Source organism: Acanthochromis polyacanthus, chromosome 24 (assembly GCF_021347895.1).
Source record: "Acanthochromis polyacanthus isolate Apoly-LR-REF ecotype Palm Island chromosome 24, KAUST_Apoly_ChrSc, whole genome shotgun sequence".
NCBI lineage: Eukaryota > Metazoa > Chordata > Actinopteri > Pomacentridae > Acanthochromis > Acanthochromis polyacanthus.
This window is the reverse complement of record NC_067136.1, coordinates 270,739-285,502: the sequence shown is the minus strand read 5'-3', so window position 1 is coordinate 285,502 and position 14,764 is coordinate 270,739. Positions and strand designations below refer to the sequence as shown.

At 38.3% G+C, this 14,764-nt stretch overlaps 2 long non-coding RNA genes across 3 annotated transcripts; one reads left to right on the top strand and one right to left on the bottom strand.

Annotated features, from left to right (window-relative positions):
- The first annotated feature begins 8 nt into the window (after positions 1–8).
- LOC127532644 (uncharacterized) lies at positions 9–11,316 on the top strand. Of its 2 annotated transcripts, none has more exons than XR_007940174.1 (3): positions 9–728; positions 9,954–10,061; positions 10,350–11,316. It is a non-coding gene; the product is annotated as an uncharacterized LOC127532644 (long non-coding RNA). The 2 variants fall into 2 exon arrangements; XR_007940173.1 differs by having other exon boundaries at positions 10,328–11,316.
- Positions 5,744–9,430, bottom strand: LOC127532635 (uncharacterized). The gene is made up of 3 exons (XR_007940162.1): positions 7,030–9,430; positions 6,245–6,353; positions 5,744–6,084 (listed from the first exon to the last, which is right to left on the bottom strand). It is a non-coding gene; the product is annotated as an uncharacterized LOC127532635 (long non-coding RNA).
- Positions 11,317–14,764: the final 3,448 nt, after the last annotated feature.

Genomic DNA, 14,764 nt, shown 5'->3' with positions numbered 1-14,764 from the left:
TATCTCATCTGGCCTGGGAATGGCTCAGAATCTAACAGGAGCAGCCAGAAAGTGTTGCTGGGGAGATGGATCTTGGAATGACCTGCTTCACCTCTGGACAAGAGGACTAAAAGGATGGACAGACTGACCAGATATACAGAACAACAAGCCTCTGTGATGAACAAGCTTTTTTGTGCTTTTGATGTGAAACCAATGAACTGCTGGAATCCTAAACTTCACCACACATCCCACTGATACTTCTGTTCTGTACTAAACTAAATATTTAAAGTCCTCCAGTGGAAGAACATTCATCTCTTTACAGTTTAAACAAAACATTCCAGAGCTGTCAGAACCTGTTTAGACCTGAAGCTGAGAGATTACACTATGAAGGTAGAAAAACATGTCAGAGCCCTTCCCCCTGCTTGGTCAATGCTGACACATGGACCTGTTCAGCCAATCACTGCACAGAATTTTATCTGGTTCTAAAGTTCACCTTCAGACACACAAGAAACTATTTCTCTGAACAGCTGTACCTCACAGCTTCACCTGAATCATCAGTAAATGACTTTACATTAGTGTTTACGGATTAAAGTGTGGTTGTTGTTGGATATTTGTACCAAAGTGTTGATCAGAGGAAGAAGAAGAAGAAGTCATTCCTGAACTGCACCTGGGCACTACATCAATCACCGGACTCAACTCTTCCTCTCTGCCACCGTCTTGCCCCAGTCTGCAGACAAGCGCCCCCTGTTGTGAGTACACGGACACATCCTCGTCATTAATTCCTGTTTTAATCACTGCCAGAAACACCATTAAATGGCCTTCAAGAATAAATCATAATAATCTCAAGCCAGTACACAAACTTAAACCCCATACAATGAATCAATCTCCTAACATCACACTACACATGGCACTTCTGAATGTCCGTCTCTTTCAAACAAATCATTTCTCATAAATGATCTGATTTCAGAAAACAGTGTATTGCATTGCATTGTATGTTTTTAACTGAGACGTGGATTGGAACAGATGGTCCAGCAACACTTTTAGAAGCAGCCCCACCCTACTATAGTTTTTTATTCTCCTCCAGGTCAGATAGAAAAGGTGGGGGAACAGCAACCATTCTCTCCACAGAAATAGATTTTAAGGATTGTACATTTGATAACTATCCATCTTTCGAATACCATGCATTTGTTATTCACAGCCCTCCCATCCTATGTATGACTGTTTACAGGCCACCCAAAAGATGCTCCTCTTTTATCTCAGATTTTTCTGAAGTACTTTCAATCATACACACCAACTATGACAAAAGTATTATTGTAGGTGATTTTAACATTCATGTGGACAATCAATCAGATTCTTTTACATCAGACTTTTTAAACATGTTGAATTGTATGGATTTTAATCAACACATCACCTTGCCAACCCACAACAGAGGTCATACACTAGACCTAGTTATAACCCATGGCTTATCTGTCAGTGTCTCCTCTGTTGTTGATGTGGGCATATCTGATCATTACTGTCTGTATTTTACTGTCAGCTGTTCTATGAGGCAAAACACTCTACAACAGACCGTGAGGAAACGCTATCTCACCTCAGAAGTGGCTGCAAATTTTATCCATCTTTTACACGACATTCCAGCTGACATTTTACCCTCCTCTTGTGATTTTTTTGGTTGAAAGTTTTAACAGTAAACTCAAGTCCACGCTCGATGCAATTGCCCCTGTTAAACTGAAAAAAATTTCTTAACACCACCATGGATGAATGAGGAAATTAAAAAATTAAAGAGAAACTGTAGAATAGTTGAAAGACGGTGGAGGAAAAATAAATTAACCATCCATCACCAAATCTACCGGGAACAGCTGATAAACTATAATAGGGCTATAAGGAAATCGAGATAAGCTCACTTCTCAAAGCTTATTAGTGACAACCGTAACAACCCCAAGATTCTTTTTAAGACAATTGATCAATTACTTACACTGGTTACCTGTCTGCTTCAGAATCGATTTTAAGATCCTTTTAATGGTTTTTAAAGCTTTTAATGGTCTTGGTCCAAATTATTTATCAGATCTGTTTTTGAAATATGTGCCTTTTAGAACCCTCAGGTCTTCAGGCAGCGCTCTTCTAACTGTTCCTCATGTTTTAACCAAAACATATGGTGAGGCCTCTTTCTGCCATCACGGTTCACGTTTGTGGAACAGTCTGCCTGAGGACCTGAGGAAAACAGAATGTGGACATTTTTAAAAGCAAACTCAAGACCTACCTTTTTAGCTTGACTTTTGATTAAACTATATTTATTTATTTGTTTATTATTTTAACCTTTTAGTCTGGTTTTAGCTACTTGTGTTATTTTATTATTTATCGTGTTTTTATTTTTTACGTCAGCTTCAGTCCGGTCTGAAGTCTTTTATTCCTTGTATTTATTTATCGTAATTTTTATTGCTCTTATTGCTTTTATTTATATATCCTATGTATTTTTATTTATATATCCTTTTATTTATTTATCTTAATTTTGTATTGCTTTTATTTATACATCCTATTTTTTCCATTTTACTCTGTTCCTTATTCTCTGGTGTTTCCCCACTGTGTGAGATAGCGTTCCCTCAAGTGTTCTTAATTCCCGAGTTTGTGTGAGTGTGTGTTTATGTGTATGTGTGTATGTGTATGTGTGTGTGTGTGTTTGTTTTTATATCTCTTGTATTAAGTGCTTTTAATTGTTGTATTGTTTTTATGTAAAGCACTTTGAGCTGCTTCCTGTCATGAAAAGGGCTTTATAAATAAAGATTGATTGATTGATTGATTGATTGATTGATTGATTGATTGATTGATTGCTGCTCAGCGGCGTAGTGGTTAGCACTTTTCGCCTTGCAGAAAGAAGATCCCTGGTTCGAATCCCGGGGTGGTCCTGGGATCTTTCTGCATGGAGTTTGCATGTTCTCCCTGTGCATGCGTGGGTTTTCTCCGGTACTCCGGCTTCCTCCCACAGTCCAAAAACATGCTGAGGTTAATTGGTTACTCTAAATTGTCCGTAGGTGTGAATGTGAGTGTGATTGTGTGTCTGTATATGTAGCCCTGTGACAGACTGGTGACCTGTCCAGGGTGTCCCCTGCCTTCACCCGAGTCAGCTGGGATAGACTCCAGCACCCCCCATGACCCTAGTGAGGATAAAGCGGTGTATAGAGGATGGATGGATGGATGATTGATTGATTGATTGAAGAAGACGGGGAAATGGCGGCTGAAATATCTGGATTATTCTGTTGTTTGGTCTGTTCCTCTGAAGGTGAGTTAATCATGTTCATACATTCAGATCTAATATTCAGGAGGTTGTTTTGTAAAGACACATTTCAGAAACTTGGTCATTTCTCATATTTCTTGTCTGAGCATGTTGGACAGACGATACAAACATCAGCGTTTGGTTTATCAGTCAAAGGAGGAGGAATCATCGGTGTGTCCTCTAGAGCTCAAAAGATCAATGCTTAATGTCCTCCTGGACTCATGAAAGTCTGAAGTGATGCGATTTATCAGAACTACAGAAATGAAGCTCCACCCTGCATCGTTGTTGAGGTTGACGTCTTTCTAGCAGCTCTATTTTTGTCCCGTTTCTCTACGCTGATGCTGCAGCTCACGGCTTCCTTCCGAAAAATAATGTAACGACCTACAGAATGCAGATAATTTAGAGAAATGTGTTTTGCAACAGGTGTAATTATAGCCATTGTGAACTACGTTGCCCATGATTCTTTTCATGTAGAACGTTCTGTTTACGCAATGAATTGAGCTGCACTCAGCCAATCAGAACACACTTTGTTGATGACTGCGGCGTGACAACAGGAAGAAAAACACGACGTGACATGACAGAGAGACAAGTGGACATGCGTTAGACGAGAACAGACGATGCACAGAGAAAATAAGTTTAATGTGGAGCTGATTAACGTTGTAGACCTGCATACTTAATATTGGCACAACTATTATTCAGCAGATTTCTGTCTGGTGAAACCTGCAGTTTGGCGATCGCTCTACCGTAGTTCAAAGTGAAAGGCAGCTAGGCTAGCTGCTAGCTGCTTGTTTTTTACTAGCTTGAAAAAGTTTAATTGTGAACTCAAACGTGGACGTTTAATCATCAGAGACAGTTATAAACACAAGTCTCCACTTTAACCGAGGACCAGGACAGCTGAGGACAGTTTTTGAGGACATTTTGCTAATTAGCCTGTTGCTATCGCTGTAACGGACCCTGCTGCTGAACTTGGGTGTACACGCCTGTTGGTGTTGCCTCATCTTTAACGTAAACTCTTCAGACCTGCTTTGGATCTGCATCTTGGATTTGTGAGTAAAAGGACCGTCTCTCTCTGAGGCACACAGAGGGTTGTTTTAACTATTAAAGGATCCAGGGAGCGTTTGTTTTTATCTGAGAACCAACTAAAGGGCCCCAACGATGAATAAACACACACACACACACACACACACACAGTATGGCGTCAGAATCGTTTCAAAAAGCGTGCACTGCTATCAACTGAACGTGTCACACGCGTGTGCTTTGACACCTGTGCGCCTGACGAGTAATGTAGTTTCCCCATTGACTTATAATGGCCTCCCGTTCACTCACACATTCACGTGTGATCATTGCTGCACCCCGACAATCACAAGACACGGAGCGGCCACAAGTAACATTTATGCTTTTTTTTTTTACAAACGCACGCATTAACGCTCACATGAAGATGATAGAACATTTTGGTCACGTGCTCACACGTACGCGCAAATGATGTACGCGAACAAGAACAAGAAGCTGCGTGCGTATGAAGCAGCGCGTACACGCCTGTCTGTCACTGTTTGACAAATACTTTTACGCGTTCACACACACGTGCGGTCTGTTTGTACACATTTACGCGTTCACACACACGTGCGGTCTGTTTGTACACAATAGTTGTTGATCTGCACTGTGCGCAGCATAACGTGTAACATGAGCGCGTCGTGTAGTTGTTCGGTTCCATCTGATGGCGCTATTGTTCCAAAACACGGGGATAAACTTACCCTGTTTTTATTATTATTATTATTACTATTTGAATTAGGTTCTCAGGCTTCACAGCCCCGAGCCACTAGGCTGCAGTTCTTCTGACGTTTATTATTATTCTTCCATAATTCATTTAGCTTAGCTACTTAGCCTCCAATACGTTTGTATCCATTACATAGCGGTTAAACAAACTCAATAAATTGATGACAGTATCTATATTTACCTTTATAGATGATCTTAATTATGAGACAGAGGTCAGCTGTTGTCTGGGAACATCTGTGATCATGCTACTGGTGGGACACAACTGTACTGGATTTCAGCTGAAAGCTGCTGTTCTGTCCAAACTGTCATGAGACATTTTTATTGTGATATACCTTTCACTGCTGTTAGCTTTTGATTCAATAAATAGTTTGAGATGAGGAAATCACTATTGCATGTTTCTACTTAAATGCCCTACTTTCATGATTTAATATCACCATAGCATTAATTTTTACAATTTCCATAAATGTCACCTGAAAGTTGAGTAACTTTTTGTGAGTAGTGTATGTAGACATGTAATGTAAGCACACTTCAATAATACATCTGCTGCAGTAGTGCAGTTTATCTAGCTTGGTGTTACATTAAAAAACAACATATGCTGCTGATATGTTTCAGAATGAAATCTGCTTGAAAAGCACAACTGCTTATCTGTCAAAATGTGTGTATGTAGAAGTGTGCAGTTAACACTGAATAAAGTCTCTGTAGATTATAGACAAAACACGCATCTTTCATCACAAATATATTTGTATTCACCTAAAGTGCAAGAGTAAAATACCAGTGTACTTAAATAGCTAAGAAGGAAAAGAATCAATAAAAAATATGATTACTTTTTCTAAAAAAGGCAGAAATAGTGGACAATGCAGTTTATTTCTGTGACAGTCGCTCCAGCACCGACACCATGCGTCCCATCAGTCCAGCCAAGGTGTTTGAATTTTCATCCGTCCTCTGGATGTTCTGGAGCATGGCAGTGGTCAGGTCTCGGTGTTTTCAGATCTGTTCCAAGAACTGTTCCTCTGACCTCTCCAGATACTGCAGAGGATCCACAGCAGCTTCCTGGTTCCCTTTTCCTGCATAAAAGCACCCAAGCAGCATTAGTTGTCAGTAATTATTTTCTATATTCATGAACACAGTTAACTTAAAATAAATGTTGTACGTTGTGATTTTAGGATGGGTCAAAAGATAACATACTGATCATGTTGATGTCTGCATAGTCTAAACAGATCTTACTTGATTTGGTCTGTAGAGAGGAGGACGGCGTGGAGGAGCTGCAGGACGGAACCAGTAAGCTGCAGACTAGTGCTCCTGGTAACTGGACCTCATCATCCAAGGCCGACAACTAAATAAAATGAACAAGAAATGTTGGTGATAGCATCTGTAATTTAAAACCATTTTCTCCATTAATTATTAATTTGTCTGTACAATGTTAGAAAGTGTTACAAAAAATGCCTGTAATAATTTCCAGCAGTGCTAAATGATATATTTGAGCAACAACTAAAAACCATCAAAGAAATCTGTGTATAAGTAATGAATGCATTGAATTTCCACATCTGTAAAGCTGGAAAATCACAGAACAGTCAGCATTTTACCTTGAAATTATAAAAATAGCTGCACATTACCAGTATTCCTCACTTCATTGTGTTAATTTGATCTTTTGAATAAGTTTTAGACTCAGATTAATAATGTTAAACAGTTTATTGGTTCTTCAAGGGAAATTTCAATGATTATCATATAGTTCAGTAATATGATTAATGGGTCATTGTGTAACAACATGGGAGGTTCTGAATACAGGTCTGGTCATGAAATATTGCTGCTGCTTTTCTCAGGTTTTATAAGACGGTTTTCGTAGCTTGTTAGCTTAGCAGCGGCTAACTGGTTAGCAAACAATAGTCGACCTCTGATCACTGATCCTGTGTCCGGACCACGTTAGCTGACGTAGCGTTCATAATATTGATGTGGATCTGTTGTAGCTGGCGTATTCATAGTCGGCTTACTATTTAAGAAATAAAACTTACCTATCAGGATCGGTACTGCGGCCTGCATCAACTCCTGCTCAGCTGTTGCGTTCAGGGACCTGGTTGGAATCACGGAATGCTCAGTTGTTGCGTTCAGGGACCCGGTTGGAATCACGGAATGCAGCTGGAAAAAATTGGGGCTCTTTTTGGCCAAAAACTGCTGCATCCCGGCTGCTTTTTCTAGATTGATCCTGTGGATTGTTGCTGCTGCTGCTGGTCTTCATCAACTTTTCTGTTGCTTTGTCTGGAAATAAATGTGTTCCAAAGCTCTGCATGTTAGAACCTGATGAAATGTTGTGGATGTAAAGTGTTCTGTCAGATGAGATCAGAAGCAGATAGAAAAGTTCTGATTGTCCAGAATGAAGCAGAACTGATGAACAGAACCTTAAAGTGAACTGGTTTGAATGTTTTATCTGTTAGCAGCTCTGATGATTTTCTCAACAGTTTTATTGGTTGGCAGCTAATATCATGATTATCATCTGTTTTTTATTCTGCTGTGTGGTCTGTCAGTTTAATCTTCATCCTATATCATGTTTATTTTTTAATCTGCAGATAAATGTAGTCCAGTAAAATAACATTGTTTGTTACTGAAGGTTGAATAGAATAAACAGTTATTGTACTTTTTCACTTCACAGAAATGACTGTTTATCCTGCAACACAGTGGAAATAATGAACTTTACAGTAAATAATGAACTTTACTGCTGCTTCTGCACTCTGGCACTGATTCTAAGCTGTTTGTCTTTGTTCTTTTACAATGATATCAAAGTTGAATGTAATCAGTGATCTGTGGTTCATTCTAGTTTCTATGTAGAGTTTTAAAGCTGGTTTCTTTTCTGCAGAAGTGATAATAAAGGTTGTTTCTCCAGATTCTGATCCTGCTGCTTCATGTCTGACTACAACCTGTTCAACTGGTTCACAACAAACAGATCAGGAGCTTATCTACAGGATCAACAAACAAAACAAAAACCAGACTGACTTCATTGTCGTTACACAACACCCCTTAACTACAGCTCTGCTGCTCCTCTCTCTGAACCAGGACGTGTTGTTCTCTTTACCAGGATAAATAGCAGAAGTATTTTTGTTCTTCCTATAATGAGATTGTAGTATTCAGTAAAACCCACTGAGTCCCATGGAAAGTCCACAGTGTCACATTTTCTCAGTAACATGACAGTCATCCTCCCACTGAGACCAAGTTGTTAAATATCATTCAGATCATACAAACCATCAGCTGTCCTTCACAGAAGGTCAACTGGGCTTCCTGTCATCAGGGTAAACACTGTCCCATATCATCACTTATTTAACATGTAAACACTGAAGAGTCACATGTTCCATGTTGGTCTTTTATTTGTGTTCTGTGGAAACAGAAAGTCTCTCATTCATCACTTTTAGGTTGTGTTTCTCCATAGATCTGATTAGTGTAGAAAACATCCAGACTGTAGTTTACCAGAACTTCCTGTTGCTCTGTAGAATCTGTTTCTACAACCAGAGACTTTAGAGACAGTCTGTCTGAACACAGATCATGTTCCTCTGGACACACCATGCTAAAGATAAAGAGAGTTTAGGTTTATTATGAAAGTTTAATTCTTCTTCCTGTAGTTCACAGACATGAAGAAGCAGTTTGCTGTTCTCAGACCTCATTAACTCTGCTGGATAAAGACTGTTTTATTGATCACACAGATCTGTGCAGCAGGAGAACCAGCTCTGGAAGCTCATTAAATGTTTTGAATTTCAAATGTGGATGCAAAGTTTCTGATTCGTTGGTCTCCTTGTCTATTATCCTCTTTCTGCCTCAGGACTCTGACAGTCTGCCAAGATAAACAGATAAACCACACCTTAGTTTGTGATGAAGTCAAAATGAAACTGATCTGTGAGTTCAGGGGATTTTCTCTGTCAGGTTGAATCATCTTCTAAAAACTGTAAATAATCAGAGATGAATGAAGACAGAGAGCAGCAGCCTCCATCTTTACTGAGCAGAAACCACAGCAGGAAAGTTTAACGTTGCTTCTTTCAAACATCCACTAACAGAGAATTCATCAGAGACCAGATTTGCTGCAGGTTGTCTGAGTTAAAGACTCAGAAAAGGTCAGTTTGATTTGACCTCATGTAGAACTCTGACTCATAAAGCAGGTCTGTCTGAAAGGACTTCCTGTACGAGTCTCTTCCTGCAGAGGTTTTCTTCATGAACATGTAGCATCCATCCCATGTAGCTCATGTATTAACACTGTTAATGTGGTGGTAGAACTGTGGACGGGGTCCTGGGTCCTAATTTACTGCCTAGTAAATAAACCTTAGCAAACAGGAGATAGAACTGAAAAACTGTCCTAGAACTTTGATGTAAATTATCATTGATGGGGCCTCCCCTTAGCTTCATGTTGAAAAACATTATATTGATTATGTTGGGTCAAAATAAAAGAGCGATTGGCCTAGCTGAAAAATAAAGGTACTGTGACATCCTGAGAAACAACTAAAGGACCGGTTCCAGCCCGTGAAGTTTTGACGAGCTCTACGCCGTTTTAGGGAAGTCATAAAATTGTTGTCCAGATGCAACACTGTTAGCACTTAGCTGCCAGTGGCTAGCTTGTTAGCTCATGCTAGCATTCATTCATTCATTCATGTTCATTCTGCCATCAAAATGCATTTCACATATCATTTGTTGAACATTATTGAAATACCAGTTATTAATCTGTTGTTCAGGACATTAGCTTTACTTTTGTTTGTGTGTTTTCAGGTTGCAGATCCATGAACAACCTCTTGTAATTACAACAATATTTCACAGCAGGTCTGCAGATAGTGTGATGTTGTAACACTATAACGTGTTGCTAATTTATATGCTTAAGGACCTAATCTTCTAAAGCTCAATGAAAAAACAACAGACAGTAAATTATCACTGAGTGACCTTGTCCAGTTTTGTCTGTGCTGAACAGATGGATCTGGCAGCACTGAGCCTCTGTTAAACACCTCAGGAGACAACGATGCTGAGGGTGATGCTGCCAAAGCAACAGCTCCACCTGCTGGTCAACCAACGCCACAAGGTGAGCTCTGACATTCAGGACTGTCAGTTTTTTAAGACACATTAATCAGTCTAGATGTGGAAATTCAATTGAATTATTCTGTAAAATTTGAATCAGCTATAGGGAAATAACATTTCTGAAGGAGGTCATATAAAAATCATATATATTACGTTGTTTTACTTATTTTTGAATGAATATGCTGACTGAATCCATTTAGTCACACATTCATGTCCAATACACCTTTTAAATGTAATGAAATAAAGAAAACTGATTTTTTTTAAATCCAGGAATGGCTTCATGACGTTGCAGGTCCAGCTGTAGGAATGAATCAGGACACGGACGTTGACCCCTTGGATGTTCCTGGTGACCAGAGGGAAAAGTTCCATCCTCCAGCTTGTGGCACAGACGGGAACACTCAAAAACGTAAGCATCATGGCACTTCCCAGGCCAGCCAACATCACAATCAAGGAACCTGTAAGTGTGGTCTACAGGTCCTTGAAGGAGAACACTGTACCATCCTGTCCTGTTGCAGTAGTCGGTGGGATAGCTCTGTGGGCCAACAACAGGGATGAGTGCTGACCAAAGCAGCAGCACACATGGGGAATCCTGTCTTCTTCTCAAAGCTGACATGATAGCCTGTAGTTCAGGGACAGGTTTTGGCCTCTTAACGTAGATCTTTCTGAGTTTGATCAGGGCCTCACACACTTCCCAGAAGATGCTGCAGGCTGTGCTCCAATACCAAACAGGTTGGTGACATCATGAAACTCCACATTACTGGAGAGCTTGTAGATGGTAACTGCAGCCCTCTTCTCTAACGGCACCGGTTCCATCATGTCAGTGGTTTGACAGCTGGTCACACAGTATGCTGAAGGCCTCTTCTAGTCTTTCTCCAGACATTTCTGGAGAACTTCTGCTTCCCAGAAGGAATGGCCTCACTGCTGTGGTGTTCTTTCACTGTACCATGCATCTGCTATTAATAAAGGAAGGGCAGTCAGTGTAAACATGTTCTCAGTGTGTAGTGTTGATATTTTACTGAAGTGAATAAATAAATCATTCCTCTTAATAAATGTAAGTGCTGATAAACAGTTGGCATAAGAACAGTATCATGTCCTGTTAATAAATGTATGACATTTAAACCGAGCACACACTGTCACAGACCACAGCTAAGCTCTGGAAACCAGCCAGCTGTCAGTGTTGCTCACATTTGCAGGAAGGTAAGATAGCTAATTAATGGCTGATAACGGACCATCAGGGTGTTTGGATTCAGCCTGTTCAAAGAAAAGCTTAACAAATGCTGCTATACATGTCATCCATCTCTATATCCTCTGTATCCTGTTGGTTTCATTTTCCTGAATCTGTGAATGCTCCAGAGACTTGTTGTGTATCTGCGTACTCCAGCATTTGCTCCTAAAATCCTGTCAATAATTTCCACCACAGCCTCCAGAATCTAACTGGGAATGAGGTAGAAAAAGTCTCACAACATAACAAATAAACAACAGAAACAGCCCCAATCACTGAGATCCAGACTCACATGGGTCTAGAATTATCCCAGGACGTCGTGTTTGGTGAAATATAGAAGGTAACTTGTGGGGCAGTTATTACTTTACCAATTACTGACATGGAGCATTTACACAGGATTAAGATCACAGACTGTAATTATTACAAATCATCAGAGGTCCCATGTGAACAGGGCTTCATTTACATTTTACTTAAGAACATGTTCATCTCAGTGTAAATTTATCTTTTTGAAGACAGGAAATAACATAAGACACAACCCCGATTTTTAGTGAAAAGAAAAATAACTCACAGAAATAAATTAATCAGAGAGAAGTATTGTTTTTTTGTTTTACATTCAATTTAACCTCCTGTTCTCCTCATTTATGGGCACCAAAAATATTGTTTCTTTTTCTGAAAAAAAAAAATCACCCAAATTTCTGACAATTTGCAAAACTTTCAGGAAGAAAATTTCAATAATTCCTTCAAAGTTTCCCTTAAAATTTTAGTTTTAAAAAAAAATCCTCAAATTTGGCAAGAAAATTCCAAAGTAAAAATCTTCCAAAAGAATCCTAAAAATATCTAAAGTGATTCCATGTTTATCAGTAAAACGTCTAATGTTTTCTTAAGAACATTCACATAAAAATCAACCAAAATCCAGCTGGATTTTGGTTGATTTTTATGTGAATGTTCTTAAGAAACATTTTTAAAATTTCTTTCTTTTCCACCAAAAAATGTTCAAAGATTTCCCAAAAATGTTGAAAATGTGGGCGTCAGAAGTTTCACTGTGGAAATAGATTTTTTCCCACATTTTCAAACTTTAAAACGTGTTAATTTTAACCCACAGGACCACAGGAGGGTTAAAGATCTCCCTGTTGGAGTCCAGTGCAGTTTGTCCTTCTCCTTTTGTTCCCTAATTACTCTCAGTTCAGTTTTATGTCAGGGCTGATGCTGATTGGGGTGTTTTAGCCTGAAAACATGGAACAGCCGCTTCATGTTCACCTGTAGTCAGAACGGTACTGATGGTTTATTTTATTGTGGGATGTATTTACACATACATAGACTTCATTTTGTTTTAACATTACCAATAAGGAAAACAGAAAAAAACAATAAACTCAAAAGGGAAAAAGAAAGAAAGAAAAGAAAAAAATACTAATAAAATAAATAAATCAATAGATAAATATGGCAATAGCAGACAAACAGGAGAATACAAACAGATTTACATCATTTCTTTAAAAATATCACACAAGTCAGTGGATCTTTGGTTTGTTATACATTTCAATGAGTCAAAGTCATTTGTTATGTCATTCTAAAATACAGTAAATATTGGTTTGGAGTTTGAAAACTTTGCTTTATGAATGTGATATTTTCATTATAATATAAACGCATTTACTATTTTAGCAATCTTTCTATTTTTGTGGAGAAAATAAGTTAAGATGTGTTTAAAGGTAATATTTATTGGTGATGGTGTTTAAATGATAGATAAGATTCAATATCTCGCCATAATTTAGCTGTGTTAGGACAATTAAAAAGAGGTGGATGATATTTTCTGTGGCTAATGAACAAAAACAACAGTTTGAGTCAATGTCAGTGAACTTTGATATCATTTCATTTGTTGGGTAATATCTATGTATAATTTTAGAATCAATTTCTCTCATTTTGTTGTTTATGCAGTAATTGAATGGCATCATTCTTTTTTTTCCAGTTAATATCAGGAAACTGTAAATTCCATCTGGCTTTGCATGTAGGTTGGGTTCGTTCTGTTGTCTGTATAGATTCTCTTATTTTTTTATTGTTGCATTTTTGGTGAAGGAACTTGATGCCATTAATAAACAGATGAGTGTTAGCTGTTGGATTTGGCGCCATCTGGTGGCCTTTCATAAGATGAAGAAGTCCTGCTGGCAAACTTTGGGAGATTCCTTTATATTCTTTGTATTGAATTGGAATTTATGAATGAAGTTTTCATATTGCAATACTTTACCATCGTTATCTACCAGATTTTTAACAAAAATAATTTTTTTTATCAATCCAAGACTGAGAAAAAAGTCATTTGTTCTTTTTGAGAATACAGCAGTTGTTCCAGATGATGCATTTGTGAGGAGAAAAGTTATGATTGTAGCAAAGTTTCCAACCCTGTAATGCCTGTTTATAGAAATTCTAAAGTTTAACTGGCAGTTCTGACACACAGTAGTTGCAGCTCAATAAAAAACGTAGCCCTCCTAACTTTTCAAAAATATTATTAGGGATAAAATACCACAGTGAATTAGGTTTAGTGATGCACTCCTGCAGCCATTTAACTTTAAAGGTGTAGTTCAGATCAGAGAAGTCCAACATTTCAATGCCTCCTTCTTCCTTAGGACCTGTGAGGACATTCTTCTTCAGGTGTTTATTTTTCCAGGTAAAGTTAGTCAGCAGCTTGTTGATGTCCGTAGAAGTAGAGTCTTTAACATACAATGAGAGTGCTGGATAAACAAGTCTAGATATGCCTCCAGCTTTGTTTAACAGAACACGACCGAAAAGGGAGATATCTGTCTGTAACCACATATTATAAATTGCTGAGTTTTTTTAATTTTTGGAACTAAATTTTGTTGTTGCCGTTCCTCTATGTTATGACATAGATGAATACCCAAATATTTAACACTTTATTTAATAGAAATATTGCAAATAGATGAAGCGTCGGCGTTATATAAAGAATTTCACATTTTGCTTTATTTAATTGTAACCCTGAGGCTCCAGAAAATTCTTCAACCAGGGCAATAGCTGGGCTTACATGTTTGGTATCTTTAAGAAAAGGGCTGTGTCGTCTGCAAGTTGTGTTATCTTAAGTTCTCTTTGAAATATGGTGATGCCTTCAAATTTGTTACTGTTTAAGATGTATATTGATAACGTTTCTACTGATAATAGGAATAAAAATGGTGCAACAGGACATCCCTGGCGTACAGAGCGTTGGATGGAAAATCGTGGAGTAGTGTTGGGATATAACATTACACAGATATTTATGTCTTTGTAAAACATAGTTATAGCTTGTTTAAAACTTGGGCCAAAGCCAAAGGAATCTAAGGTTCTAAAGATAAAACTGTGTTTGACGGTATCAAATGGCTTATAAAAGTCTAGAAACATAATTAAAGAGTCTGTAAGAGATCTGAATCGTCTATTAGGTCTAATACCAGCCTCACATTGGAACTTATGTGTCTTTTTGCCATGAAGCCTGTTTGAGTTTCATTAATAAT